Here is a 27,665-nt window from a genome sequence, read left to right as displayed (position 1 = left end):
ACACCTGTACAATGTGGATGAACCTCGAAGACATTATGATAGATGAAATAAACCAGCCACAAAAAGATAAATACTATATAACTCCACTTACATGAGATACCTGGAATAGTCAAATTCATACAGACAGAAAATGGAATGGTGTTTTTCAGGAGCTGGGTGGAGAGGGAGAAATAGGGAGCTTTGTTTAATGGGTGTAGATTTTCAGCTTTTCAAAATGAAAAGTGTTCTGGAGATTGTTTGCATAACAATGTCAGTGTACTTAACATTACTGAGTTTGACATTTAAGAATGATTAGTTAAGATGGAAAATTGTTGTTATGTGTATTTAACCTCAAGTAATTTCTGAATGCTGGGAAAGATCGAAGGCAGGAGAAGGGGAGAGGATGAGATTTTTGGATGGCATCACTGACTCAATGCACACCAGTTTGAGTAAGCTTCAGGAGTCAGCAATGGACAGGGAGGCCTGGAATGCTGCAGTCCATGGGGTCGCAAAAAGTCGGACACGACTGAGTGACTGAACTTAACTGAATTCCTTTAATCTACACAAGGATTTTTTTTAAGTGTGTACCTAAGGGAGAAGTGAGCAAAACAAAGGTAACAAAGAAAAAAAAATTTTTAAATTAAGTTTGGCAATCTTGAAGGTAAGAAAGAAGCCAATCAAATAACATCAGAAGAGTAGCAGGCAGCTGTAAAATTCAGTAGAAGGAGGAAGCACTTCCAGAATGGCCAAGTAAGGACCTCCAAAAACCTAATCTTCCATAAAAACAATGAGAACATTGGCAAAAAAAAAAAAAATTGTAAAAATCCATTTTTTCACAGTTCTGAAAATCAACAACAGGATCACCACACTATGAGAATGATTAAGTCACAAAAAAATGGCGGTGTCACAGTGAAAACAGAGAACTTAGCGGCATTTTCACTTTCCCTATTTCCATCACTCTCTCCCCAGCATCACAATACACTTTATTTTTTTCACAATACACTTTAAAACCAGCATCCTTGCAGTCACAGTGACTGCAGAAAACAGTACTCTCGTAGGCAATGGGGAGGGCAAACTGTGTTTGGAGTTCCGTGAAATGGCTCTATGCCAGTAACCTGTCACTACTTGACCTGGAAGTTACATTGAAAAGCTATATTCCCAGGGCTTGTGTTTACTGGAGGTAACTCAGAGCCACTAAATGGAAAAAACTCTAGACCCACAGCATTTATGGAAAACAATAGCAGCAAATGTTTGATTATACAGATGTCTATGGCAGCAATACCAATTGGAGCAAAAAAGCAGCTGGCTTAAAAACGTAAAAGATTAATCCTTTGTCTGTTTCTTCATTTGCTATTATTTTCTCCCAATCTGAGGGCTGTCTTTTCACCTTACTTATAGTTTCCTTTGTTGTGCAAAAGCTTTTAAGTTTCATCAGGTCCCATTTGTTTAGTTTTGCTTTTATTTCCAATATTCTGGGAGGTGGGTCATAGAGGATCTTGCTGTGGTTTCTGTCAGAGAGTGTTTGGCCTATGTTCTCCTCTAGGAGTTTTATAGTTTCTGGTCTTACTTTTAGATCTTTAATCCATTTTGAGTTTATTTTTGTGTATGGTGTTAGAAAGTGTTCTAGTTTCATTCTTTTACAAGTGGTTGACCAGTTTTCCCAGCACCATTTGTTAAAGAGGTTGTCTTTTTTCCATTGTATATCCTTGCCTCCTTTGTCAAAGATAAGGTGTCCATAGGTTCGTGGATTTATCTCTGGGCTTTCTATTCTGTTCCATTGATCTATACTTCTGTCTTTGTGCCATTGATCTCAAAAATATACAAGCAACTCTTGAAGCTCAATTCCAGAAAAATAAATGACCCAATCAAAAAATGGGCCAAAGAACTAAACAGACATTCCTACAAAGAAGACATACAGATGGCTAACAAACACATGAAAAGATGCTCCACATCACTCATTATCAGAGAAATGCAAATCAAAACCACAATGAGGTACCATTACATGCCAGTCAGGGTGGCTGCTATCCAAAAATCTACAAGCAATAGATGCTGGAGAGGGTGTGGAGAAAAGGGAACCCTCTTACACTGTTGGTGGGAATGCAAACTAGTACAGCCACTATGGAAAACAGTGTGGAGATTTCTTAAAAAACTGGAAATAGAACTGCCATATGACCCAGCAATCCCACTTCTGGGCATACACACTGAGGAAACCAGATCTGAGAGAGACACGTGCACCCCAATGTTCATCGCAGCACTGTTTATAATAGCCAGGACATGGAAGCAACCTAGATGCCCATCAGCAGATGAATGGATAAGGAAGCTGTGGTACATATACACCATGGAATATTACTCAGCCGTTAAAAAGAATTCATTTGAACCAGTTCTAATGAGATGGATGAAACTGGAGCCCATTATACAGAGTGAAGTAAGCCAGAAAGATAAAGAACATTACAGCATACTAACACATATATATGGAATTTAGAAAGATGGTAACAACAACCCTATATGCAAAACAGAAAAAGAGACACAGAAATACAGAACAGACTTTTGAACTCTGTGGGAGAAGGTGAGGGTGGGATGTTCCAAAAGAACAGCATGTATATTATCTATGGTGAAACAGATCACCAGCTCAGGTGGGATGCATGAGACAAGTGCTCGGGAGAGGGAGGTGGGAGGGGGGATCGGGATGGGGAATACGTGTAAATCTATGGCTGATTCATATCAATGTGTGACAAAACCCACTGAAAAAAATAAATAAATAAATAAAGGAAAAGGAAAAAAAAAAAAAAAGAACGTAAAAGAGAGGGAGATTTGGAGAATGAAATGTCCACAGAAGAATCTGAAAGGCTCTGATATATTGTTTATGATTGAAAAGGCCACATTCATGTGTAGAAGTATACACGGAGCCAAGAAATACCCGAAAAGACCCCATTCTTTCTCCTCTGGCTGATCTTGAGACTCTGTGCATACAGGACATGAAGGCTAAGACAGAGTTGTCAACTGTTTGGCTGCTTATGCCCCAACATGCACAGAGAGCTCCTAGCAAATACAGAGATACTTACACGGGTCAGTTCAGTCACTCATCGCGTCCAACTCCGCGATGCCATGGGCTGCAGCACACCAGACCTCCCTGTCCATCACCGACTCCCAGAATTTACTCAAACTCAAGTGCATTGAGCCGGTGATGCCATTCAATCTCATCCTCTATTGTCCCCTTCTTCTCCTGCCTTCAATCTTTCCCAACATCAGGGTCTTTTCCAACGGGTCAGCTCTTCGCATCAGGCAGCCAAAGTATTGAAATTTCAGCTTCGGCTCAGTCCTTCCAATGAATATTCAGGATAAATTTCCTTTGGGATTGACTGGTTGGATCTCTGTGCAGTTCAAGGGACTCTCAAGAGTCTTCTCCAACACCACAGTTGAAAAGCATCAACTCTTTGGAGCTCAGCTTCCTTTATGGTCCAACACCCACATCCATACATGACTACTGGAAAAACCATAGCCTTGACTAGATGGACCTTTGTTGGTAAAGTAATGTCTCTTCTTTTTAATATGCTGCCTAGGTTTGTCATAGCTTTTCTCCCAAGGAGCAAGAATCTTTTAGCCTCATGGCTGCAGTCAGCATCTGCAGTGATTCTGGAGCCCAAAAAAAGAAAGTCTGCCACTATTTCCACTGTTTCCCCATCTATTTGCCATGAAATGATGGGGCTGGATGCCATGATCTTAGTTTTCTGAATGCTGAGTTTTAAGCCAGCTATTTCACTCTCCTCTTTCACTTTCATCAAGAGGTTCTTTAGTAGTTCTTCATTTTCTGCCATAAGGGTGGTGTCATCTGCATATCTGAGGTTATTGATATTTCTCGCAGCAATGCTGATTCCAGCTTGTGCTTCATCCAGCCCAGCATTTCACATGATATACACTGCATATAAGTTAAATAACCAGGGTGACAATATATAGCCTTGACGTACTCCTTTCCTGATGTGGAACCAGTCCACAGTTCCATGTCCAGTTCTAACTGTTGTTTCTTGACCTGCATAAAGATTTCTCAGGAGGCAGGTAAGGTGGTCTGGTATTACCATCTAATGAAGAATTTTCCACAGTTTATTGTGATCCACACAGTCAAAGGCTTTGGCATAGTCAATAAAAGAGAAGTAGATGTTTTTCTGAAACTCTCCTGCTTTTTCGATGATCCAATGGATGTTGGCAATCTGATCTCTGGTTCACCTGACTTTTCTAACTCCAGCTTGAACATCTGGAGGTTCACAGTTCACATGCTGTTGAAGCCTGGCTTGGAGAATTTTGAGCATTAATTTGCTAGCCTGTCAGATGAGTGCAATTGTGCAGTAGTTTGAGCATTCTTTGGCATTGCCCTTCTTTGGGACTGGAATGTAAACTGACCTTTTCCAGTCCTGTGGCCACTGCTGAGTTTTCCAAAGTTGCTGGCATATTGAGTGTAGCACTTTCAAAGCATCATCTTTTAGGATTTGAAATAGCTCAACTGGGACTTGCCTGGTGGTCCAGTGGTTAAGAATCTGCCCTCCAATGCAAGGGACACAGGTTCAATCCCTGGCTGGGGAACCAAGATCCCACATGCCTTGGAGCAACTAAGCCGGTGGTCTGCAACTAACAAGCCCAGGCTCTCCAGAGCCCATGTGCCACAATTAGAGAAGCCTGTGCACCGCAGTGAAAGGCCCCACACAACACAGCTAAGACCCAGGGCAGCCAAACAAGTAATCAACGCATAAGTATTTAAAAAAAAAAAGAAAAGAAAAAAATAGAAAAAAGAAAGAAAAAAAAAAAAGAAATAGCTCAACTGGAATTCCATCACCTCCACTAGCTTTCTTTGTAATGATGCTTCCTACGGCCCACTTGACTTCCCATTCCAGGATGTCTGGCTCTAGGTGAGTGATCACACCATTGTGGTTATCTGGGTCATGAAAATCTTTTTTGTACAGTTCTTCTGTGTATTCTTGCCACCTCTCTTCGTATCTTTTGCTTCTGTTAATTCCATACCATTCCTGTCCTTTATTGGGCCTATATTTGCATGAAATGTTCCCTTGGAATCTCTAATTTTCTTGAAGAGATCTCTAGTATTCCCATTCTATTGTTTTCCTCTATTTCTTTGCATTGATCACTGAGGAAGGCTTTCTTATCTCTCCTTGATATTCTTTGGAACTCTGCATTTAGATGCTTATATCTTTCCTTCTCTCCTTTGCCTTTCATTTCTCTTCTTTTCTCAGCTATTTGTAAGGCCTCCTCAGACAATCATTTTGCCTTTCTTTTTCTTGGGGATAGTCTTGATCAATGCCTCCTGTACAATGTCACTAACCTCCATCCATAGTTCTTCAGGCACTCTGTCTATCAGATCTAATCCCTTGAATCTTTTTGTCACTTCCACTGTATAATCATAAGGGATTTGATTTAAGTCATACCTGGATGGTCTAGTGGTTTTCCCTACTTTCTTCAATTTAAGTCTGAATTTTGCAATAAGGTGTTCATGATCTGAGCCAAGGTCAGCTCCTGGTCTTATTTATGCTGACTATATAGAGCTTCTCCACCTTTGGCTGCAAAGAAAATAATCAATTTGATTTCAGTATTGACCATCTGGTGATGTCCATGTGTAGAATCTTCTCTTGTGTTGTAGGAAAAGGGTGTTGCTATGATCAGTGCATTCTCTTGGAAAAATTCTGTTAGCCTTTTCCCTGCTTCATTTTGTACCCCAAGGCTAAATGTGCCTGTTACTCCAGGTATCTCTTGACTTCCCTACTTTTGCATTCCAGTCCCCTATGACGAAAAGGACATATTTTTGGGGTGTTAGTCCTAGAAGGTCATATAGGTCTTCTCAGAACTGCTCAACTTCAGCTTCTTCAGTATTACTGGTTGGGGCACAGACTTGGATTACCCTGATATTGAAAGGTTTGCTTTGGAAATGAACAGAGATCATTCTGTCATTTTTGAGACTGCATCCAATTGTATTTCTGACTCTTCTGTTGACTATGATGGCTACTCCATTTCTTCTAAGGGATTCTTGCCCACAGTAGTAGATATAATGGTCATCTGAGTTAAATTCGCCCATTCCAGTCCATTTTAGTTCATTGATTCCTAAACTGTCAATGCTCACTCTTGCCATCTCCTGTTTGACTACTTCCAATTTGCCTTGATTCATGAACCTAACATTCCATATTACTATGCCATACTGTTCTTTACCGCACTGGACTTTACTTCCATCACCAGTCACATCCACAACTGGATGTTGCTTTGGCTCCGTCTTGTCATTCTTCCTGGATATATTTCTCCACTCTTCTCCAGTAGCATATTGGGCACCTACTGACCTGGGGACTTCATCTTTCAGTGTCCTAACTTTTGCCTTTTCATACTGTTCATGGGGTTCTCAAGGCGAGAATACTGAAGTGGCTTGCCATTCCCTTCTACAGTAGACCACTTTTTGTCAGCACTCCCCACCATGACCCGTCCTTCTTGGGTGACCCCACACAGCATGGCTCATAGTTTCAGAGTTAGACAAGGCTGTGGTCCATGTGATCAGGTTGGACAGTTTTCTGTGACTGTGATTTTCATTCTGTCTGCCTTCTGAGGGATAAGGATAAGAGGCTTATGGAAGCTTCCTAATGGGAGAGACTGACTCTGGGGGAAACTGGGTCTTGTTCTAATGGGTGGGGCTATGCTCAGCAAATCTTTAACCCAATTTTCTGTTGATGGGCAGGGCTGTGTTCCCTCCCTGTTGTTGACCTGAGACCAAACTATGGTGGAGGTGATGGAGATAATGGCGGCCTCCTTCAAAACGTCCCATGCACACACTGCTACACTCAATGCCCCCAACCTGCAGCAGGCCACTGCTGACCCACACCTCCACCAGAGACTCCTGGACACTCACAGATACTTACTGGTTTCAGGTATTTGAGGAAAATCTTCCTAATCACTAATCAGCCACTAAGGGAATCAAACAAAAGTTTCAGTAGCCACACGTGAAAAAGAATGTATACTACAGAACTTATTCAGGAATGTCAGTAAGCAAACCAACAACAGCAACAAAGAGCAAAAACACCAAACCTTGGCAAGGGAGGAAAATTTGATTTTCAGTGTTATCATGTGATATTCTGTGAAATTCCCATTTTTCAACAAAAACCAAAAACATACACAAGTAAACAGAAAAGCATGGTCAATACACATGAAATAAAGCAGTTCAAAAAAAATATTTCCCTAAGAAGCCCAGATTTGGGACATCCTAGACAATGATTTTTAAGTTACTAAAACTATGTTCAAATAATTAAAGGAAACCATATTTAAAGAACTAAAGGATAATTTTAAAACAATGTTTCACCAAAGAATATCAATATAGAGATAAAAATTATTTTTAAAAAGAACTAAATTAAAATTCTGATGTTTAAAAGTACAATATTGGAAGTGGAAAATTCACTAGAGGAGTTCAACAGCAGATTTTAATAGGCAGAAGAATCAGCGACCTTCAAGATCTGTTTATTAAGATTATCCAGATTTAGGAACAGAAAAAGAGTGAAAAAAAAAAACTAACAGAGCTGCAGAGGCCTGTGAAACTTCAGATACTGTATCAATCCATGCATTCTGAATTCCAGAAGGAAAGGAAAGAAACAGAAAGAATATTTGAAGAAACAATGGCCAAAGACTTCCCAAATTTGATGAAAACATTAATCTATACATCCAAGAAGCTCAATAAACTCAAGTAGGATAACTAAAAAGAATCCACATCAAGGCACATTATAGTCAAAATGTCAAAAGACAGAGAAATCTGAGGACAGCCAGAAAAAAGGTCTCATCACAAGCAAAGAATTCTCAATAAGATTAACAGTTGACTTCTCATCAGACACTATGAAGGCCAGAGGGCATTAGAATAACATATTCAAAGCAGTGAATTGTTTTAAAGTTAACCAAGACTTCTATAGCCCACAAAATTATCCTTCAAAAATGAAGATAAAATTAAGACAAGCAAAACCAGAAAGAATCTGTCACTATTAAATCTGTCCTATAAGAAATACTAAAGGGAGCTCTTAGGCTGAAATGAAAAATCACTAAATATTAAATCAAATCCACCTGAAGACACAAAGAGACCTGATAAAGCTAACTACACAGTTAAATGCAAAATACAGAATGAATGTATTTTTTATAATCCTTTTCTATTTAAAAACACTGCATAAGACAATAACTATAAAAGTGGTAATGATGGGCTTACAACATATAAAGCAAGGATTTAACCCATACTGAAGTAAAGCTTTTGTATACTTTGGAAATTAAGTTGAAATTGATCAACTTGTTTTAAATTAATCAAATTGCTTAAGAATTTCACTGTAAACCCTAGGCAACAACTAAGAAAATAATTCAAAAATAATCATAACAATATCATCAGGAATGACAGAATAAAGGCCATGAAAATTATCTTCTCCAGAAAAGCAACAAGAAGAAAATTTAAATGGCACACTAGAAAACACACATATTTAATATAGACAAGTAACAGAGGAACTGAGGAACAAAAAAGATCTAAAACACAAAGAAAACCAATAGCAAACAAGGTAAACATATCCATCTGATAAACAGCAATTACATTAAATGTAAATAAACACTCAAGTCAAACATTCTAGTTAAACACTTACAAAAGCCAGAAATTAGCAGAAAAAAGTTTTAAATGATTCAACTATATGCTGTTTGAAAATTTAGATTCAAAGACACAAGTAGGTAAAAGTAAAAGGATGAAAAAAAGATATATCATGGAAACATAACTCAAAAAAGAATTACTGTGACAATGCTGATTACAGACAAAACAGACTTTAAGACAAAAATAGTAACCAGAGAGAAAGAATATTTTATAATGATAAGTAAGTCAATTCAAAAGGAAAACATAAAGAAAGATCATAAACATATATGTTATAAGGGGCTACAAAAAACATAGGCAGAAACTGATAGAGCTGAAGGGAGAAATAGACAATTTAACAACAATAGTTGAAAATGTCAATACTCCAGTTTCCATACTGGATAGAACAATTAGGAGATCAACAAGGATAGAAATGTACCAAAAGCACAAGAAAGAAAAAGAAAAGATAATTGAGTTTTATCAAAATTACTAAGTTTTGTGCTTCAAATGACACTATCAAAAGAGTGAAAAGGCAATATCCACAGAATAGAAATAATTTTTCAAGTCATACATCTCATTAGGCTCTAGAATCCAGAATGTCAAAAAAAAAATTGTACAACACAAAAATTTAAAAATAAGTAACCTTATTTTATTATAAAATTACAAAGGATTTGAATAGATCCTCCTCCAAGGAATATGCACAAATGGCCAAAAATCACACAAAAAGATGCTCAACATCATGAGGCATATAGAAAAGCAAATCAAAACCACAGTGAAATACCACTTCATACCCACCAGAGTGGCTAAATTAAAAAAGCAATTATAAGTGTTGGTGATGATATAGAGAAATTGGAACCCTCAGACATTGCTGCTTAAAATGTAAAATGGTACATTCATTTTGGAAAACTGTTTGGCAAATCTTAAAATGATAAACATACAGAGTTACAATATGACCCAGCAATTCCACTCCAAGGTGTATACTCAAGAGAATTGAAAACATATATCCACATAATATACATCAAGGCTATATATTGTCACTGTTCTTATTTAACTTATATGCAGAGTATGTCATGAGAAATGCTGGGCTGGATGAAGCACAAACTGGAATCAAGACTGCTGGGAGAAATATCAATAAGCTCAGATATGCAGATGACACCACCCTAAAGGCAGAAAGCGAAGAGGAACTAAAGAGCTTCTTGATGAGGGTGAAAGAGGAGAGTAAAAAAGCTGGCTTAACCAGAAAGATAAAGAATATTACAGCATACTAACACATATATGTGGAATTTAGAAAGATGGTAATGATAACCCTATACGCAAAACAGAAAAAGAGACACAGATGTCCAGAACAGACTTTTGGACTCTGTGGGAGAAGGTGACGGTGGGATGTTTCGAAAGAACAGCATGTATATTATCTATAGTGAAACAGATCACCAGCCCAGGTGGGATGCAGGAGACAAGTGCTCGGGGCTGGTGCACTGGGAAGACCCAGAGGGATCGGGTGGAGAGGGAGGTAGGAGGGGGGATGGGGATGGGGAATACATGTAAATCCATGGCTGATTCATGTCAATGTATGACAAAATCCACTACAATATGGTAAAGTAATTAGCCTCCAACTAATAAAAATAAATGAAAAAAAAATAGATACATTAATTAAAATAAATAAATAAATAAAAGTCAATTTAAAACTGAAAAAAAAAAAGCTGGCTTAAGATTCAACATTCAAAAAACAAAGATCATGGCATCCAGTCCCATCAATTCATGGCAAATAGATGCGGAAAATATGGAAACAGTGACTGACTTTATTTTTCTGGGCTCCAAAATCACTGCAGATGGTGATTGCAGCCATAAAATTATAAAAAACTTGCTCCTTAAAAGAAGAGCTATGACAAATCTAGAAAGCATATTAAAAAGCAGAGACATTACTTTGCCAATAAAGTCCGCCTAGTCAAAGCTGTGGTTTTTCCAGTAGTCGTGTATGGATGTGAGAGTTGGAAAAAAAAGAAAGCTGAGTGCCGAAGAATTGATGCTTTTGAACTGTGGTGTTGGAGAAGACTCTTGAGAGTCCCTTGGACTGCAAGCAGATCCAACCAGTCCATCCTAAAGGAGATCAATTCTGAGTAGTCATTGGAAGGACTGATGCTAAAACTGAAGCTCCAATGTTTTGGCCACCTGATGCAAAGAGCCAACTCACTGGAAAAGACACAGATGCTGGGAAAGACTGAAGGTAAGAGGAGAAGGGGATGGCAGAGGATGAGATGGTTGGATGGCACCACAGACTCAATGGGTATGAATCTGAGCAAACGCCAGGAAATGGAGAAGGACAGCAAAGCCTGGCATCCCGCGGTCCGTGGGGTCAGAGTCAGGCGTAACTGAGCGACTGAACAACCACCATCCAGACCACAGCTTTCACACAGACGTTCAGAGCAGAGTCATCCGTAAGAGCCAAAACTGAGGACAGCTCAAGTACCCACCAACCGACAAATGGATCAACAAAACGTGCTATATCCATTCGACATAATTTTGGCTATACATAAGAAAAGCATGCTAACACATGCTACAGTATGGATAAACTTTGAAAATATTATGCTATGTTAAAGATGCTAGTCTCAAAAGGCTACATATTATATAATCCCACTTTTATGAAATGTCTACAAGAGGCAAATCTAAACAGATGGAAACTGGAGAGACGGTTGCCAGGGGCTGGAGGCAGGTGAGATGAGGAGTGACTGCTAAGGATACCTGTCTTCTTCTGAGGGTAACAGGTTCTGCTATTAGAGGGTGGTGATGACTGAACAACTTTGTAAATATACTGAAACCCACTACACGGTATAATTTAAAATGACGGATTTCATGGTATGTGAATTGTATCTCAAACAAAGCCATTATTTTTTTTAAGTCAGTGAGGAAAATGAATACCTCCAGAATGACTCTCCAAGACAGAAAATAAACCATATTTTGTCTTATAATCATTACAGATCATTGACCCAGACTGTACTAAATGTAAGGATGATAATAATATAGGTAAATAATAAACAGTACTAATCCTTAAGAGATATAATTTTTAACAAGAAACATAATAAATCTTTGAAAGAATTTTAATTCTTATACCTATTTTTACTGTCAAAATATATAAAATGCTAACTTTAGCATGATGAACTTTATTTGAAAACTCAGTTCCAGCAAACTTTAGATATTAGCCACCACCCAAATTCAACAACCAAATGCTAAAGATAAATTAACTCTAATTCTATCTGCAGCCACACTTCTCTCCAGCACAATAAGTCCCAAGTTGTGGTCCAGTCTCCCAGCTCTGTTGCACTGTGTGATCCCAGGTTGGGGGTGCCAAGAAATTTCCATGACCTCATTTCTTCACCATTGTCCAAATCCCATGCTCACTTCTCCTTCAGATTTTTTTTTTTTTTTCATCTCTTATATGTAGAATTTATTTTTTTTTCCCAGTGGGTTTTGTCATACATTGATATGAATCAGCCATAGAGTTACACGTATTCCCCATCCCGATCCCCCCTCCCACCTCCCTCTCCACCCTCCTTCAGATTTTATAGAACCTAAGTTATATGCCTTTAGGCATCAGTTCAGTTCAGTTCAGTCGCTCACTTGCGTCCAACTCTTTGCAACCTCATGGGCTACAGCATGCCAGGCCTCCCTGTCCATCACCAACTCCCAGAGCTTGCTCAAACTCATGTCCATTGACTCAGTGATGCCATCCTAACTGTCTCATCCTCTGTCATCCCCTTCTCCTCCCGCCTTCAATCTTTCCCAGCATCAGGGTCTTTTCAAATGAGTCAGCTCTTCGCATCAGGTGGCCGAAGTATTGGAGTTTCAGCTTCAACATCAGTCCTTCCAATGAATATTCAGGACTGATTTCCTTTAGGATGGACTGGTTAGATCTCCTTGCAGTCCAGGGAACCCTCAAGAGCCTTCTCCAACACCACGGTTCAAAAGCATCAATTCTTCGGTGCTCAGCTTTCTTTATAGTCCAACTCTCACATCCACACATGACTACTAGAAAAATCACAGCCTTGACCTTTGTTAGCAAAGTAATCTCTCTGCTTTTTAGTATGCTGCGTAGGTTGGTCATAACTTGCATCACTTTCCTCCAAACACCATTAGTTACTGAGGTTCTTCAGACATGTATTTTATTGACAAACCAGGTTATCAAAGGAAGTACAACTCCCTTCTTTATGTCTTTTTATTTCTTTTACTTAGTAAAGATCCAAAGTGGTCCTACTAGAACCAAAATGCCTCTACCCATGTTTGGTGTCCTAAACTAAAAAGGTCAGATATTCACATCACCACATACATTTTGTTGCTCTAGAAGAGGGGTTACGAAACAGATGCAGGCAGCATATGAATTTTGTTTGGTCTGAGCCGTTCTAAAAACATTTCAATTACCAACATATTACACTCAAAGAGGTTTTGTATATACAAACTTAGATTTTTAGCTTTATTTGCTGAACACAAATTCCCATGTGGCAACAACTGGGTAAGCTGTGTGTGACACCTCCTTCTCCTCTGATGAAGAATGCCTCTCCATCCCACAAGGTTTCCATGCACAGCACTTTAAGCCGTTTCATTTGTGACCACCTGGCTCTGGAGGGGTGGCAGGGGGAGAACAGAACTGAAGTCCAGAGAGTTAGAAGTTGCCTCTAATCGTAAGGGGAAGACCTCTTCCCTTACCATTGGTTTCAGGTTTCATGGCCATGTTTCTCTACCTTTGCCAAGCTCTCCAAGTTTCTCACTCCAAAATGCTTTAATTCCTGTAATCACCATCACATCTAACATCTAAGAACCACTCTCATACTTAAATTACCCTGCGGCGTTCCTGCAGAGGCATTTTCTGGCCTGGCAAGAAGCAGTGTAATCCCAGGCCACACGACAAAAAACACTGAGGATCTCATGCACAGACCAATGAAATCGTCATTTCCAGACTCACTGCTCTTTGAAGATAAATGCTCCTCTTAAATTTCTGAACTTTGGGTTAAAAATAAAATGCTTCTGAAACTTTACTGTGTACAGAACATATCTGAAGATCTTGTTAAAATGCAGATTCTGACTCAGTAGGCCTGGCTTCCGGGTGATGCCGATGTCCCTGCACCAGTGCCGTCTGCAGACTATGCTCTGAAGAGCAATGAGTTAGAAGGCTCACAGAGGAAGAGGACTTTTCTGAGATGTGAGTTATCTCAATGAATTGGCCTCCAAGAACAGACTTTCTGCCATTTTAGAACTACAAACATGTTCATCTTTTAGTGTCTGCACCAACTTAATACCTGATTTATATAAATGACAGGTTTCCATAATGGTTCATGAAAAACAAAAAACATGGTCTCTTCAGCCATTAGCCATTGATTATTGTATATGTATTCATTTCATGATCAATACTGGGCACTATACAGAGGTATCAGCCAAGTTCGCATATCTTCAAAGTACTTAAATCTAGTTGGCAAAAACACTAATAGCAAACAAAATAAGTAGTGCATCACTTAAAACAGCAGATGATTAAGATCTTAATTGCTATAAGATAGCGATTCCCAAGAGTGGGGCATATCCATCCAGCGGGAAGATATAAACTAAACACGCTGTCCCCAACCCCCGCCCAGAGCAGGATACTCACTCTGCTCCCAGGCTTACTCCCAATCACAACAAAGGAAGCTACATCTACTTCTAGAAACGCCATATTCTTCATAAGGGTAAGACAGGGGGTGGGGAGGAAGAAATGACACAAACCAATTTTTAAATGACGCACAGAAAAGCAGGTAGAATTGGCAGGTGTTCCAGATGGGAAGTGCTTCCTGCGGTGAAAAGTACTGAGGTGGAGATGAGCTAGGGCATCTACTGAATGGAAAGAAGACCTGCCTAACTGAAGCAGACGTGAGTGCCCCACCCGCCGCCACCCCATCCTAGGTGGGGCAAGAATGAAAACGGTCTGTAGAACTTGATGACCACCTATTAACGACATTAAAGAGAGACCTCTTAGGAAGAAGGCTGAACTCATTTGCCTTTCGGGTCCTTTCCAATTTTTCCTCAACTAGAGAACAAAATTCCAGTTTTCCTCTGACACATTAATTCTAACCTGCATCATGGCCCTTGCCTGATGTTGAACAAGAGAAATGTGTGAAGAGAATGTGGATGTGTGAAACAGGATGGTGAAAGAGAAAGAGATCCTAAGTCATGGCATCGGGTTAAATTCCACAACTGTTCTACATCCCTGGTTCTTTGAGACGTCTCTCGTAGGTCTTATTTCCAACTCAGCCGTCAATCAGTCAATCATCTGTACAACTCTTCTCTGAGCCCTGTCCAAATTGTCCTCACCCCTCTCACACAGACAAGTGATGAATTACACTCCAGGTCTCGCCTGCCCACCCCGTGGAAAGGAAGTCTCAGTTACACTTCATTCTCTAGCCAGCTCCTCCTCTGCAAAGCACTTAAGACACTTCCAACTATGGTTTTGTTTTTCATTTTCTACTTATGAGATATTTCAAAAATACATTCAGAAGACTGTGAAGTTCAGAAGTTAACATAAAAGTAGCCCAAATACCACCACCGTAAGGTAAAAATGCTTACCTTTACAATTTCTGCCACATTTGCTTTGCAATTACATAGTCACTTGTTCATTCATCTCTCTGTTGCTGTTGCCTATTTCCTAACTTGATTCTCTGTCTTATCTGGTCAGGGCCATGTCTGAATATTGACCGCTTTTAACCTATCCCTCAGAAGACAGCCTGGTACATATAAGGCTCTCAATGTTTATTCAATGAATAATGCATGAATGACTTCTGTCCTGGAATGAAATAATGGCCATCACTATAGAAGAGTTATGAGACAAAAGACAATGACTCCATCTTTATTAAAATCCAAATAAATAAAGAAAAGAATCGTTTTTTTTTTTTTTTTTTTTTGGCCTTGCCACAAGGCTTGCAGGATCTCAGTTCCCCAACCAGGGACTGAACTCCAGCCAAGGCAGTGAAAGCCTGGAACCCTAACCACTAAGCCACCAGGGAACTCCCTGGGAAACAGATCTTTACTTAAGGAAGAGGGTTCAAATTTAAGTGTGTGCTATAACTGGATACTCCATATTAGAGTGGGTTAGCTGAATAAGGAATAGAACTGCCATAGAGCCCTGATCCCTCTTGCCCTGGACAGCACATATATCTGCCCAAAGACACAGAGAGAACATAAGCTCTCAAAGCATCTTCTAGTTTAAAGATGCCAACTCAATAGCTTAAAGAGGGAAAGAACAAAAGAAGAGACAGAGGTAGAGGAGAAGAGGGGAGATGACAGGAGGGTTGGGAAGAGGCAGGGAGGGAGGAGGGGAGGAATGAGCAGAGTCCTATGCAAAGAATCCTAGAACACTAGAGAACATTAAATTTTTTTCTAGGTTACATCAGGGGCAATACAAATCCTGTTCTAAAAACGAAGTCGAGTACCAAGTCCATCTGTGTGAAATGAAGCCAAGCCTAAGGCAAAAGTCTAAGAAAGGTCAAGTGCAATTGTCAGGCTTCTCCACCTCCTTTTACCCGCACTCCTGGCCGCCCAGCATCTTAACAAAATCCTTAAAGCCTGGGTTCCTCCCACTGTGGTTCTCTACATGCTCTCAAATGTTATATACATATACACTTGTATTCTCACCCCATCAACTTTATTGGATCTAAGTTCTCTTTCTTTGTGCTCTTATTCTTCCAATAGCTCACCGAGAGATAATATGCTTCTGATTTAAAGGACTGTCCATTACTGAAAATATTACTTCCTTAACTCTTTATAGCCAATATGGACCTCCAACTCTTTCTAATGAAAAAAATGTCTTAGTCCCTATGATTGTAGCAGATTGTTTTGTTAGCAATTCTCCCTTTCCTCCCTGTCCCTGACATGGTTCCATGTGGGCAACATATAGTACTGAGGCTTGACACTTGATATAAGAGAAATCATTTCTAATTGTGATGTCGTAAAGAAACATCTTTCTTGCTCTGCAGATATCTTATAGCATAGGTAAAATACCGTATGAGCACCTTTCCCCTAAACAGCCAGAGTACATTGGTGCAGAGAAGCAGCTTTATACTCCTTATCCATCACCTTGCACAGCATACACATGTACACATGGGCCATAATTTACCCAGTTTTCACTTTCTTTCAGTTCCTCAAGATCGGAAGGTGCTACATCTTTGCTGTGAATGGAAGACCATGTAGATGGGCTTCTAGGTACAACTTCTTTTCTTCATGAAGTCACCACCTTCTTATCTGTACATGAACCCAATGCTCTGTCAGTCCTGCTTGCTGAGGACTTTTCCTGTCTCATATATAATGGCTAGCCAAAAGGAAAATCTCTTCCTCTATAGCACAAGTTTCCAGTGATAAATGAACAAAGCATCACCAAGCACTCCTCCCTGAACAAATGCCAAAAGCTGACTCATTCTCTGCATGACATCGGTGGTTTCATCCAACCACAAAGTGAAATATCTGCCAGTGTGTTCTTGATAGCAATCACTCTTCCACACTCTACTCCACTGACAATATGCAACAGCCAACCGTGTCATTTGACAAAGGAATTCTGTCAATAACTTCTGGCTTCTCTCTGCTCTGTGCATAATGTTTGTCTTTAACTTTCCAGCTGATTTTCCAAGTGTCTCTTCAATAAAATGACTTACACTTACTTTTGTTACAAGAATCACTTAATGATGCTACTAAAGTTTTAATCTCTTTCCTACTGTTAGAAGTTTAACACATTAATTTTGTAATGGAAAATATCATTGGGTTCTTGTCCTGGGAAACTTGAATGGTATAACAGAGAAGCCACTGTGCTTTGTTTGAAAATGACACCAAAACATCCATGGCTTCACAGAAAAAGTTTCACAACAGGCGATGACGGAGGACTAGGAGCAAATGGATGGCAAACCCAATAAAAAGCAGTTTTGAAATAGTCATCATCTTATTTCCTTTTGCTTTTTTTATACTTTTCCATTTCAGCTACTGTTTTGAAATCATTACTCTCACAAACTCCCTTGTTTTTGCATGTACAGATTCACATTTTATATTTGGAATGGGATTTAGTTCTCTGTTTGTGACATTTTGAACTGTAGCATTTTCATTACTGTTTTCATCACTATTTTCACACTGCAATGAACCACTTTTGAGCCTCTGATCTACTTTTGTGCAATGAAGATACAACTTAAGACCAGCAACAATAAACTACACTATTTTAACAACAATGAGCAAATGACATGAAAAGTATATTAACTAAGATGAAGTCCACCACGTATGAAATGCAAATGATATTGACCAGAGCAGTCTTCATAGCACAAACACAATTAATACCAGAATACCTTTTAAGAACATAATGGGATTTCTGCTAAATTTATAATCTCTCACATCTCAAGATCCTACATGCTCTGCTACTCCTACATCATCTTTCTGATTCACATTCCCACGTCCCCCCATCACTCCACCCTCTTCTGTTGGTTCTCTCACTAATCTTTGAACACATCCAAACATATTCTCACCTTCACTCCTTCACACTGGCTGTTCTCTCTGCCTGGAACACTCCCCTCTGGTATCTGTATGAGCAACTTCTTTCACTTCCTTCAAGTCTTTGCTGAAGGTTTCTTCATGAAGGCTATTCAACTAATTTATCTATTCCACTTTCTTCCAAAGCATTACCTCCTTCTAGAATGCTATATAATTCACTTATTTATTTGGCTTATTGTGCATTCCCACTCCCACCTCTTCACTCTCAATAAAATGAAAACTTCATAAGGGCAGGGATCTTTGTTTTATTCATTCAGCATCTAGATTCATGGAAGGTGCTCAATAAATAGTACTAATAGTTGAATGAATAAATGAATGAGGGAGTAAGTAAAATTTTTTCATTGCTTTTCCTCTCTAACCACCAATCTGTCTGTGGATCTTACTTGAGAATTAAACAGAAAATGGAGAACCATCAAATGATTTAAGCAAGAGAACTACACAAGGTCAGAAGATTACTTAAAGTTTGGAGAGGCTGGACTTTTTTTTTTTTTTAGTTTAAAAGTCAATCTATGAAAGAAATGATCAAAGTCACAATTTTCCAAATGACTAAGTCTTCTTAAGCAGTTAATTTCAATCCCACAATACACATACCTACAGATAGATGATCAATGTCTGTGTATATACACATATACGTATATGCATGCAGAAGTTAAGGACATTCTTCTATCATATGGGTATTCGTCATAGAAAAGCTAATGACTTAGGTAATAGTTAAGACAACCATCCAACATAACTTTCCTGCTACAACAGTATAAACTCTTTGATATGGTGCCCCTTCCAGTTAGTACCTCTTTTTATTCTCAAGGGGCTTTCCTGGTGGCTCAGACAGTAAAGACTCTGCATGCAGTGCAGGAGACCCAAGTTCGATCCCTGGGTTGGGAAGATCCCCTGGAGAAAGAAATGGCAACCCACTCTAGTATTCTTGCCTGGAAAATCCCATGGATGGAGGAACCTGGCAGGCTATAGTCCATGGGGTCGCAAAGAGTCAGACACAACTGGGCAACTTCACTTTTCACTTTACTCTCAAGAGTGTCCTTGTCTGAACAAAAATAACTATACAGTCATCCTACTTATAAAGAAGATACATACATTTCTTCTTATTCAAGCGTGCTGACCAAGCTTTTGAGGATTTCAATGGAGTAGGTGTGGAAAAAGTGACAGCCATAATTATTTGTAACACCTACTGGCCAGCACTGCAAGCGAACTCTTTCAAACCGGCAATTCTTTAGCAAAGAAGCACAGCCATTGTTGTAAAAGTCCATGCCACAAGCTCCATGTATCTAGTGTTCGAACTCAAACCCCCGTCCGGTCACCTGCACAATCTCCAGTCCTGTGAGCATGCTCATGTGGTAAGCGGGCACACCACATTCTTCTCTGCAAGCTCTTTGTCTGAGAAGCTGAGACCCAAACCCAAGACTCTCGTCAGAAGAGAGGGCAGAAAACAAAGGCTCTTCTATTATCCTCATGGCCCAGAGGGCTTGGAAACTAGGAGAATGTGGAGTCAGGTCTTCACAACAACACATGTGTTTTGGTCTCTCAGTGAATTCCAAGAACTTGACCAAACACCAGATCTTGAAATTTGCATACGTGCTAAGTCGTTTCAGTCATGTCCAACTCTGTGATCCTACAGACTGTAGCCCACCAAGCGCCTCTATCCATGCGATTCTCCAGGCAAGAATAGTGGAGTAGGTTGCTATGCCCCCCTTCAGGGGATCTTCCCAACCGAGGGATAGAAGCCAAGTCTCTTAAGTCTGCTGCATTGGCAGGCGGGTTCTTTACCACTAAAGCCACCTGGGACGCCCTTGAAACTTACATTCCAATCTGCAAAAGCCATGTAGCCACTAGGTCTATAAACAGGTTTTGTTGAAGCTGCTGTCCCGAATCATAGGAGTTGTCCCAATTCGTGTCAGCCCTAGGCAAACAGGTATTAATTCTCATTGTGCTCGAAGACAATAATAACATGGGCTTAGAGGCAAAGTAGAGACTTAACACCTCAAGCATAAAACTTTTATTTCTTTTATGTGTCAATAGATGACAAGCTACCAAATACCTCATTCTTTCATCTTCTTTATTATTTTTTTCTTTAAGCATTTTTTAAGTTTTTTTTTTTTTTACCTTTTTTATCTTTGCATTTCACAAATTAAAGACTAAAATAAAGCCAGACTCAAAATCTGAAGTCAGAAGAGGGTGGTGAAGAAAATAGTGAAGATTCCCGAAAATCCAGGGTGACCATACAATTTATCATCCAAACCAGGCCACTTTTAAATGCGAAAGGGGATACATTTGGTGATTCAGACAGGGCAATAGGAATAAACCAACGAGAAGGTGTGGTCACACTTCTAATCTCTCATTCATTTCCCACACAAAAGCCATCCTGTGTGTAAGGAGGTAAATCTGCCTCTGCTATGTCAGCCACGTACACTTCAAATGCAGTCCTCTTTTTCAGGCCAGGCCTGCCTTTCCACAATGGAGCTGGAAGGGTTTTCACTCCACCCTGCATTCCCTATTTGTGTAAAACTAGTTCCATTTTTATTCAGGAAAGGAGGCAGTAACACACAAGAATGTGGATGCAGGCCAGGTGCCCGGCAAACCCCAGGCCTGGTGCCTTGGGTTTCTCATAAAGGAACACTTCACAAGAGAGGAAGCAACCTATTGAGAAGGTACACAGATACCAGCCGCACATTTAACAATCCGAACTTGAATGTTAGACCCTTTTGTTGATGCCAAGGCACATGCTGAAACTGGACAGAGCGCAAAAGCCACCTCTCCCACAACACAGATTCATCCAGAAGAAATAGCTAGGGTATCTGTCCTCAGCTGCAGGTAACAGCCTTAGTTTCTTTGCCTTTTGCTGAAATCAGTGGTGTAGAAGGATTTGGGAAAAAGTAAGGAAATATATTTTTTCCCCAAGATCACAGTTTCCATGCTAAGCAGAGCCAATGCTTACTTTTACCCCACACTTCCTGTTTCAAAGGGTCAAACATTACTCATGTTCTTCATAAAATTTAGTCCTGTGGCTAGTGACTATGAATTTATTGAATATTTTCCCTCACATGCATACAAAGGGCAGACCAATTTTGCAATCTAGCTGGAATCTACAGCCCGTAAAGAATCTATAATGGTGGTAGGAGCAGAGATGCTCCAGATGGCTTATCACAAATGTTCAGAATGACTTTAACTTCTTCACAGACTCCGCAGTCACTCAGAAAAATTCACTGCCCAAGGTTGCTCAATGCTGTGATAGAGCGCACTGCTAAAGCAAAAATCTTAGGCTTTTGCTAAGTGTAGGGGACTGAGCAAAAGACTGATGACCCAACAGTCTTAGGCTGTTAAGTCTTATACAAGTAGAGTACTACCCACAGCTGAGAGTCTGGGGACAAATGCTGGCCGTCATGAAACCACCTGTCATGGAGGCAGTAGAAGAAATTCCTTTTGAATTCATGCAGGTTGGACTAAAGTCCTTCCGGGAAAGGGAAACTGTAAGTGCAAGGGGCCATTTGTACTCAAGAACTACTGTTTTTCCCAGCAGTATGATAATCTTAAATTCAAAGACATTTTTGTTAATATAACTGTTTAAACTGCTTCACATAACAAAAACTGAGGCCAAAATGTGCCAAAGGAATAATCAAAACAAACAGCTCAAAAATGACTTTTTAAATGTTCAAAAAAAGAAGAAACTCACTAGTCAAGTTGCTGGATGACACGGTTATAATATCTTCTTTGGGAGATGAAAACTATGTCTTCCCCACTCTACCCCATCTCCCAACAGGGAAGTGGATAATTTTTGAAGAATACAATGACTCTTTATGCTGGGCTTCTCTTGTCTGCTGGGAATGCCATCTGTCTCCCACACTATATAAACAATCCCTGCAGGAATCTTCTGATGCCCAAACAGATTAGCAAACTCCAGATTTTCACACCATCAATAGCATCCCCATCCAGATTAGGGTTCTTGCTTTAATAACTCCAAGGATAAGCCTAACAACTGATCCTTCCTTGTTTATAGGTAATGTGAGTGTCATTTTAAAGATAACCTCTCAGAACATACAGCCATCTGTTGGGGGGGGGGGGGTGCGGTGGAGCTCTCTCTAGGCAACAGAAGAAATGAGCCCTTGAGGGGATAGGAGAAATAGTAAACTGAAAATCATCCTTATAAGACAATACGAAAACATGAAATTTCACCGGGTTCACTCTACTAATTACGTTTAAATCTTTTTCTTCCAAATTACAAACTATAGAAAACAATTTTTTAAAAAAACAGACAAGCTTCACACTTTGACAAAGGTATGCGTGCAATGAGAATTCAGTTTGCTTGACTCCAAGACAGGGAAAGCAGAAATCGTACTGGGAAGGCTAAAGGCCCCCGAGAAGTTTGCCTAAGGTCGACCTCTACCCTCTGCCCGCGACGCTTGCCGATGCCTGCCTTTTCCAAGTTCAACAGCGCTTGATCCCCTGTAACTGTGAGCTCTGTATTGTCTCCAAAGACTTCCAACTCTAAAGCAAACAAATGTGCCTGTAAAGATGTTCCTAAATTAATAATGATAATCAAGGGGGAAACACCTGAGCTCTGCTAATAGAGAAAAACACAAGGCAAGTAAGAGCCAGACCTCTGCAGTTGCACGTCCTCCAAAACGTCTACGTCTAAATCTGCAGCCCCAGTTTCCTCCAGGCCCCAAGCCGCGGCAGAGGATGTTCACAACACATCCCAAACCAAAAGGAAATGAAGCCTCTCCTCCCTCAAGAGATGCTCAGATGGACCCAAAAGTCTCAGCTCCCCGGAGAATCAAACCTTGAAACACGTCCCGGTGCCTCTCACCCACGTCTCGGGGCAGCGGAAGCCGAAATGTCAAATGAATGACCGCGCCGGGGCGCAAGGGAGGAAAACAAAGCCATCTCCCGTCGTCCAGCTTGCGGAGCAAGGGCCGGGCAAGGGCCGCGCACTCACCTGGAGTTCGGCGCCGCCCGCCGCCGGCTGCGGGTGGGGATGGGGCCGCCGGGCGGCTGGGCGCCCCGGCAGATGCCCGGACCCGCGGCCCCGGCGCCCTCCGGCCGGTCCGCGCGCGCCGCGGGGAAAGCAGGCGGCCGCGGGCGCCGCCGCGCGTCGCATGCAGCTCCCGGCTGCGGCGGCCGCTGCCACGGGACCTAGGGGCCCTGCGCGGCCGTCTCCGACCCGGCGACCCGCGGCAGCCACGAGAGACGCAGCGCGGAGCCGAGCGCGCCCGGCGCGCCCCTCAGCGGCTCTTCCCGCCGCCCTCCGCAGCGGGCTGGATCTCGGCTTGCCTTTGTGTTGGCATCCTCCTTCGCTCCCAACGACGCCCCGAGCTCCCCGGGCGGCTCCGCGCCACCGCCCACCCCCGGGTTACGCCGCGCCCCCCGCGCGGCCCGCCGATTCTGTCGAGTCAGCGGCGGCGGGGACGCGCGAAGCCATGTCTTCCGGCCGCGCTCGGGCGGGCACCCGGGGGTCCGGGCGTCCCGGGGCGGTTCTCCGCCGAGCTCCGCGGCCCGGGCGCGGCGCGTCCCCGAGCGGCCCGGCAGCGGCCGGCTCCCCGCCGCTTGCTCTCCAGGCGTCGCCCGCGAGCCGCGAGCCGCGCGCCGGCCCGCCCGCGTGGCCCCCTCTCGCCGTTCCCGGCGGGCTCGCCCAGCCTCCCTCCGCCGCCACCTTCCTCGGGCCCGGCGTGCCCCGTGCCCCTCCCTGCCCCGGCGCCGGGCCCTCCGGGGGGCGATGGGTGCGGGCCGCTCACCTCCGGCGGCGCCGGCGCCCCTCCCGCTGGACGCCTGGGCGACATGTGCCCGCATCTCCCTGCAGGGCGCTGGGCTGGGGGCTTCCTGCACGTCGTGGACCAGAGGGAGGGTAGCGGGAGGGGTGAGGGGAGAGGACGGGAGAGACTCCAGACCTTGTCCAGCTGGACGTTCCCGGGGAAGGTGCGGGAGAGCGGGGCGGGTGCAGCCGGGAGAAGGACGAATCCCGAGGCTGCGGCGGAGCCTGAGCTGCTCTCCTTCTGCGACGCCGAAGGACATGAGGGCTCCGAGAGGCGCCGCGGAGGAAGGAGGAGACCCTCTGATATCAGGCAGGCTGGACTCTTCCGAAATGCCCCCGGAAGGCTGAATGGAGGAGTGTCATGCCTCGATTTCCCCAACCGCAAGGGCAAGACGGTAATACTCATGTCACCTACACGGGGTGTGGTCACGATTAAAAATGGATTGATGAAAGCACTCCCAGCTACTTTGCCTAAAGAGGGCACTCAAATTTAAAATTACCGTATTAATACTTTAAGCTTTCTGTTTACTTTTTTTGCAGCGTCTTCATTGACTCAGTCCCACTTAGAGGAAAGAGTAAAAACGAGGAAATGTTAAGACTATTATCCCGCATGCATGATATCTATCCAGATAAGGGAAAGATTTGCACGATTTTACAGTTAAACTACAACCATGTGGAGGAAATCCCAAAACATTTTTTCCCCAAATAACTGATACCTTTACTGAGGGATTTTTGAGTGTGTACTTTCAGTATTATCCATTTCTTCCCCTTCTCTGATAACAGCTATTCATTTCCCTCCCCACCCCGCGGCCCCGGAGTCTTTGTGGTGGTTCCAGAATACTGACACCTCCCACCCTCACTCCCCAGAACTGGCCAGTCATCATATTCCAGACCACAGTGATTGGTTCTGCAATGGGCATATTGGTCCAGGAATTCAATCTGGAACTTTTGCTGAATCAGTTCAGAAAAAGAAGTCCTTCCAATTAGGATAACTAATTTAGAAGGATATAAGCCACCAAATGTAGATATAATTACCACCAGTGCACGTGGACGAAGTCACCTTTAAGGAAGGAAACCTGTGGGGGAGGGGATGCTATCTTTTGAGAGTTACGAGGCAAATACGTCTGAGTGAACTCTACCCCTGAAAGCAATTACCGCCCCCCGCCCATTTCCTCAAGGCAGTTTCAGTTGTGTTCTGTCAGGGGACACAAAAAGCCCTGACTCATTGTTCCTCTGGATCTACCCATCACACACATCGTTGCTGGGCTCCTCCAAAGAACTGACAACCCCACACATACACCACAAAAGAAAAAAGTTCCTATTCTTGTACCTACTGGAAGAATAGGAATCCCAAAGGATCCCACATGATGTTCTCTTTGTATAACTTGCTCTATACCCAGCCATCACATACCTGCAACCTTTAACCTCCTGTATTAATTAACCACCATCTTACAATCTAACTTTCAACAAAAAAGCATAAAAAGAGCTAAAATGGATCATTCTTGCTGCCCTTAGGTTAAAAAAAAAAAAGGCCAAAACGTTTTTCTCTGACCTTAAAAGCAGTCACATCTATCTTTAAAACTCTCTTATATATCAGGCATTAAACTTGAGGCTGAGGCTTCAAACAGAATTAATAGCAAAGTCATCCTAAAATCTCAGATTTGCAAAAGTGTGAAAAGATTAGCTTCTTTCATACTGCACTCCCTATCCTTGTCACCTGCCCCAAACTGGGGTCTCCCCTTCAGAGGATTTCTGACTGGTTCTCATTTAGCCTCTTCTTGAGCTCATTTTTTCACAGGTTGGTCAATTCTGTGTTGAAACTGGCCTAACATTAGGTAGTGATTCCTTATATTGAGTTGAAATACTTCTTTCACCTCAACAAAACTACAAGGACCAAAGACAGACTCAGAAACCACTTGAATTGTCTATTCCAAGATTTTTACGTGATCTCTAGCTGCCACAGCTGCTTATCATAAGGCGAGGTGTCCTGACTTCACCATCCTCCGTTACCTCCTTTCAATGAATTTACTCAGGTGAGCACTCCTCCTGAAGCATAACGTTCAAATCTAAACCTGAAGGCAGATCCCAGGAAACAAACTTAACTTCGAGCCTCTTCCAGCACAAGAGGGATCCTAGAAGTATGTTCCCTCGCTATTATGTTTCTGTCCATTTCAAATGTAAAGTATTTTTATCTCAAAAGATTGCTGTCTTTTTATTCTAACTTCCCTTCGGTCAAAATTTTCCTTGTGTCCCACAGCACTGAAGTGATTGCAAGCATTTTGGGGATCTGGCTAAGGGGAAAAGTGAAAGTCGTTCAGTTGTGTCCAACTCTTTGTGACCCCCATGGACTGGTTCATGGAATTCTCCAGGTCAGAATACTGCAGTGGGTAGCCTTTCCCTTCTCCAGGGGATCTTCCCAACCCAGGTCTCCCGCATTGCAGGCAGATTCTTTATCAGCTGAGCCACAGGGAAGTCCCAAGAATACTGGGATGGGTAGCCTATCCCTTCTCCACGGGATCTTGCCCACACAGGAGTCAAATCAGGGTCTCCTGCATTGCAGGCAGATTCTTTACCAACTGAGCTACCAGGGAAGCCCCCTGGCTAAGGGGAAGTTGAGTTAATTAACTGGAATAAGTTTATGAGGTTCATGGGCATTACAACCCATTGTAACAGTAGCATCTATTCTGTTCAAAGGCCTGCCGTCACCTGGCTTACTTGGTACTGTGACAGGAAGGTGGATGGCCAGAGACCAATCAGCAAATGGATGCTTTGGGGCCCAGCACAGAAGCATGCAGTTGATGGAGTAGATGATGTTTGAAATGTATGGATCCAGAACTAGAATTGGAAAATCTTCCCACATCTTATTCTGTATATGTTAAACAAATTTGATAGAGATTTTCCCAAATTTGTTCACTGTCTTCAAAATGAATGTGACTTTCCCAATAATGAGTTGTTGACTGGAGAGAAGCTCTTCTAAACTACCAATAATAAAAAATAAATTTCAAAAAAAAATAAATAAATAAATTTCAATCAACTCTGCTAGTGAAAAGACCGAACTATCTTTTAAGTCTATAGAACAAAATGTGACAAAATCATTTTCATATGAAGAAGAAAAAAGAGTATACAGTCAAGATATGTAGGATAAAGTATTGTAAAGGTATGCTAGGCAATTAATTTAAAACATCATGATATTTTTCTGAATTTGGTGATGTCTGTTGCTTGTAATTTTTTTTTTTTAATTTTTTTTTTTTTTTCCCAGTGGGTTTTGTCATACATTGATATGCATCAGCCATGGATTTACATGTATTCCCAATCCCGATCCCCCCTCCCACCTCCCTCTCCACCCGATTCCTCTGGGTCTTCCCAGTGCACCAGCCCTGAGCACTTGTCTCATGCATCCCACCTGGGCTGGTGATCTGTTTCACCATAGATAGTATACATGCTGTTCTTTTGAAACATCCCACCCTCACCTTCTCCCACAGAGTTCAAAAGTCTGTTCTGTATTTCTGTGTCTCTTTTCTGTTTTGCATATAGGGTTATCGTTATCACCTTTCTAAATTCCATATATATGTGTTAGTATGCTGTAATGTTCTTTATCTTTCTGGCTTACTTCACTCTGTATAATGGGCTCCAGCTTCATCCATCTCATTAGGACTGGTTCAAATGAATTCTTTTTAATGGCTGAGTAATATTCCATGGTGTATATGTACCACAGCTTCCTTATCCATTCATCTGCTGATGGGCATCTAGGTTGCTTCCATGTCCTGGCTATTA

General features: G+C 41.8%; 1 protein-coding gene across 3 annotated transcripts in view; it reads right to left on the bottom strand.

Moving 5' to 3' along the window:
• The window catches only part of HECW2 (HECT, C2 and WW domain containing E3 ubiquitin protein ligase 2), a 420,397-nt gene extending 396,250 nt beyond the window's left edge, over nt 1-24,147 (bottom strand). Inside the window, exon 1 of one of the 3 annotated variants that reach the window (XM_043445118.1) lies at nt 24,028-24,147. The gene's annotated coding sequence lies outside the window, so the exon portion shown is untranslated. Of the gene's footprint in view, nt 1-23,078; nt 23,182-23,874; nt 23,995-24,027 lie in introns of those variants that run through there. The other 2 variants (XM_043445119.1, XM_043445120.1) reach the window with 2 other exon arrangements.
• Nucleotides 24,148-27,665: the final 3,518 nt, after the last annotated feature.

Source organism: Cervus canadensis, chromosome 24 (assembly GCF_019320065.1).
Source record: "Cervus canadensis isolate Bull #8, Minnesota chromosome 24, ASM1932006v1, whole genome shotgun sequence".
NCBI classification, from domain to species: Eukaryota; Metazoa; Chordata; class Mammalia; order Artiodactyla; family Cervidae; genus Cervus; species Cervus canadensis.
The sequence above is the reverse complement of the archived record's forward strand: the minus strand, read 5'-3'. Positions and strand labels throughout refer to the sequence as shown.